This window comes from Phyllostomus discolor, chromosome 2, assembly GCF_004126475.2.
Source record: "Phyllostomus discolor isolate MPI-MPIP mPhyDis1 chromosome 2, mPhyDis1.pri.v3, whole genome shotgun sequence".
In the NCBI taxonomy this organism is placed as follows: domain Eukaryota; kingdom Metazoa; phylum Chordata; class Mammalia; order Chiroptera; family Phyllostomidae; genus Phyllostomus; species Phyllostomus discolor.
In genome coordinates this window covers 74,450,456-74,454,855 of record NC_040904.2, presented here as the reverse complement: position 1 = coordinate 74,454,855, position 4,400 = coordinate 74,450,456, and the positions used below count along the sequence as shown (strand labels likewise).

Here is a 4,400-nt window from a genome sequence, read left to right as displayed (position 1 = left end):
ATGGGCCTCACCATCTCCTCCCTCTTCTCCAGCCTCTTCTGCAAGAAGCAGTTGAGCATTTTGATGGTTGGATTGAGTGCTGCTGGCAAGATGACAATTTTGTATAAACTGAAGCTAGGAGAGATAGTCACCACCATTCATATCATTGGTTTTAATGTGGAAATACTACAATATAAGAACATTTTCAGTCCAGGGCACATGCCTGAGTTGCGGGCCAGGTCCCTAGTAGGAGGCCAGCGAGAGGCAACCACACATTGATGCTTCTCTGCCTCTCTTCCTCCTTCCTTTCCCCTCTCTCTGAAAATAAATAAAATCTTTTTTAAAAAGTAATCGATTTTCCAGGTAAATTCTGTTAACCTCTATGATTTATGATAAAGCCAGACTTGATCATATCATTAGTCTAATAATGTAAACTTTCCTGGTCAGATTTAAAAGCATTCACACCCACAAAATTGGGGAAAGTGAAAAATAAAATCTTGCATTTTATTCTTTATGTTAAAATTTATTTTTTAAGGAAAAAGTCTATGTACTAAAAGAAAAAAAGAACATTTTTTTCACAGCATAGGATATTGGTGATCAAGGTAAAATAAGGCATCTCTGGAGGCATTAATCTCTGGATACCCAGGGTATTATTTTTGTGATAAATAGCAATGATCGTGAAAGAATTCAGGAAGGAGCCAAAGAACTGCAAAAAAAAAGTTTCACGAAGATGAGTTGCAAGATAAAGTGTTGCTGCTTTTTGCAAACAAACAGGATTTGCCAAATGTCATGGCCACCAATAAAATAACAGATGAATGAGGTCTTCAGTCTCCTAACAGAACATGGTGTGTTTAAGCCATTTGTGCTCTGCATGAGGGACTTGACTGGCTGTCAAATGAACTCTCAAAACAGTCATTGGAACTGGGTATCTAACCAAGGACACGTTCCAATTGGTCTAGGCTTATTACAACAAACTTAGTTTGTATCTTGGTTATTAAATAGTATCTGGGACTGGTTTGGGCAGAATATTACAGTGTTTAAACTTATTTTGTTACCAATTATTGTTTACCAAGTATAATATTGCAGCTTAGCAATATGTTTGGTTTTAAAGAAATTTTCCTTAACTTGTGGGAGGAGGTGTCCTTTTTTAATTTTACTTCTCTTAAACCTAAATACCTAGACTTAGCTATTGTGATGCCTTTAAATAAATTTATTTTGAGTGTTTTTTGAGCCCACAAGAAATAATGTTTTAAAGTTATCCCCTCGCTACTTTATTGATACACTTATCATTCTTGGGACAGTCTGCTAGTTAAAAAACAAAACAAACCAACAAAAATACATAGCATTCCATTTGTATTTATTTCCCTCACTTGCCAAAGCGATTTTCTAACACTGCTTGTACCAGTCAGGGAAATTCTCCAAAACAATACTGAAATGTCTTGCACTAAGGAACTTATATTTTTTCCCCCATTATTGACTCCTGGCTTCCATCAGCCAAGCTTACTTCAGTGTGTTTCAGATTTGATCGCTAATTAGATCTGTGTTGGCAGCAAAGAGTTCATATTGAGATGATTTTGAATGCCCAGAAGATTGTCCTTCTTTATAGTACATTTTTTATGTTGCATATTACCTTTGATGTCAGCCTGACTCTTTGCTCAGTATATGATAGTTCTGCTGATGTTTTACTGTTTATTCATGAACATATATTCATTAAGAGCTTTTTGAAAAACTCATCAAACTCATATGAACAACTTTTTTTCACAACCAATTTGAAATTATTCCTAATAAAATGATAAAGTAAAAAAAAAGAATAGCTAGAAAACCTGAAGCTCCTTATGTCTATTAAATAATTTGAATTTGAGTTTAAAACCTTCCCACAAAGAAAACACCAGACTCTGATGCCTTCACTCTTGCATTTTACCAAGGATTTTAGAAAGACATACCAATTCTGCACACACTCTTCCAAAAAATTAAAAGGGAAGAATGTCTTCCCAACTCATGCTAAGAATCAAGCATTACCTTTGGTAACAAACTCAAACAAGAATATTCTTAAATGTTTTTAAAAATCCTATAACTAATAGGATCTCATATAGACACAAAATCTCCAAACAAAATTTTAGCCAAATCCAGTAAAATCTAAAAACAGATAACTAAATGTACTTCCCCAAACCCATAAACACAATCTTATGAAAAAGACATCATACAAGCCCAAAATGAAGGAAATTCTACAAACTAGTTCACCAGTACTCACTAAAGTTTTCAAAGTCAAGAAAACCAAGAAAAGACCAAGAAACTGTTCTGATTTGAGAAATCTAAACATAATGACTAAAGGGAATGTGGTGTTCTGGATTGGCTCCAGGTCAGCAGAAAGACATCAGTGAAAAAACTGATGGATTTCTATTAAAGGCTGTTGTTCAGTTAATAGCATTGTGCATTGTTAAATGTTTTGTAGTAATAAATGTTTTACAACTATTTAAAATGTGAACATTGGGTGCATAATTCCAGGTTAGCAGAAATAAAAACCATGGCTTCCAGGCAACCCATACAATAAAAACATGAATAATGCAAAGATGCCTCAAAAATTGGTGAAGATCGGCTTAGTATTTACAAATACTCAGTATTCTTGTTATGTGTAGATAATTTTTAAGAATTTCCACTTGAATTAATATTCAGGATATGAAATCTCTAATCTTCTTTTGTTTTTTTTTATGTTAGTTTGGAGTGATTTAGTATTGTCTTTAATCTGTACAATTGTTTGGTTAGTTTAAACCAAACTGACTCCCATCTGCCAAATGCTCACCATCTAAAGTACCATTAGTCAATTTTTTTTTTTGCAATTCTAGAGATTTGCATTTACATAATTTCTTGGAAGTTAATTCTTCATGTACCGAAACTCACAGTGAGGATTGATCACTGAGATGATAATCCTCTTGTGGGAACCAGCTGCATAAAATGGTCTGGCTCAGGTACACAGAAGACTTTGGAAGAAATCTCTGCAATCTGAGGCTTATGTATGGGCAGAAATGAGTCCTTGGACCTGAGTACCTGACATTTCTGTCTTGTAGACAGAGCTCAGACATTCAGCTGTCATCTTTTCCCAAATATAAACCCATAAGGATATCTCTCTGATGAGTGCTTCAAGGCTACATTCTCTGAACCCTTTCTATCATAGATGCACCCTAATGTACACATATTCTTAAATGTGAAAATGACTCTCACCAAGAGAAGTTTCATAAAAACTAAAAATCTATTTCAATTATTTTTAGAAACCAGAACTTGAGCTACTGTCATGCTAGGTGATTTTATAGGCTGTATGCCACTTTCATTGCCTGTGGGGGGTGCAATCCTGAGAAGATTATGCTCTCATATACAGAAAAATAAATGTATTTTCTGAGCCATCATTTCCAGAAAAGAGTTTTATCACTTTCTATTCCAGATAAGGGTCCTGAGCAAATTCTGCCATTTCTCAGGTCTGAAAATGGAAGTGATTAGAGAGTGGACATAAAAAGTGGAAGCCTGGCATGGTATGAAGCAAGACAAATTGCCAGCATGTTTTCTTTCCCACTCACAGTATCCCATTGTTGCCATAATGTTTTTAGAAATCCCTGCATGGTCCACCCAGAAAAGCACTTTGGGGGACTCAAAAGATAGTTTTCTGAAATGTTGAGGGCTCAGGAAAAGGAAGAATAGGGAATTCAATTCAAGTAACTATTTTAAAGCCATTTATGATAGGTATAAAAACATAAAAATAGTTAAGGCATATGCTTATATGCTCTAGGTTTATAGTTAAGTTTATAGCCTAAACCTAAACAACAGGTAGTGAGCCACGTATGGGTACTATGCATGACATGCCACAGTAGCAAAATACAAAAGAATGAGTTTTGGAAATGAAGAATAAAGATGACTTCAGGAGTTGAAGAGGAAAATAGAAAACAAGGAAAGATTGCAGAGCCTAAAACATGAGAACTTCTGAGCAACACATTGGAAAGAAGGAGGAGAAAGGAGGAGAGGGATGGGGAGGAGGAAGATCCATGAAGGATACAGGAAAGGAGTAATAAGAAAGAGAAATGTAAAAGGAAATTTTTAAATGTCCAGAAAATAGTTTTTAATGGTATTAAATACAATTAAATTACATAGAGATTTTGGGAGTGGTGACTGAGAACAAGTCACTGAGTTCACTAATGACTTACTGAAAGGACGGTCCCCAGAGGGTGATGTGTATAAAGTGGAGCCTTCACAGTTAGCAGACTTTAAAGTCCTTGACCATGAAGAGACAGTTAGAAAAGGTTATTGTTGAAGAAGTCTGACTGATGTTGTTTGGAATGGGAAAACACTCAAATATAGTACTAGACAGGAAAAAAAACATGAGGGAAAATTGATGGCATATCAGAGACAAAGACAGAAGAATAATTTGAGCAATG

General features: G+C 35.1%; 1 pseudogene; it reads left to right on the top strand.

The window, feature by feature from the left end:
- Window positions 1-912, top strand: LOC114488342 (annotated as a pseudogene).
- The last annotated feature ends 3,488 nt before the right edge of the window (window positions 913-4,400 follow it).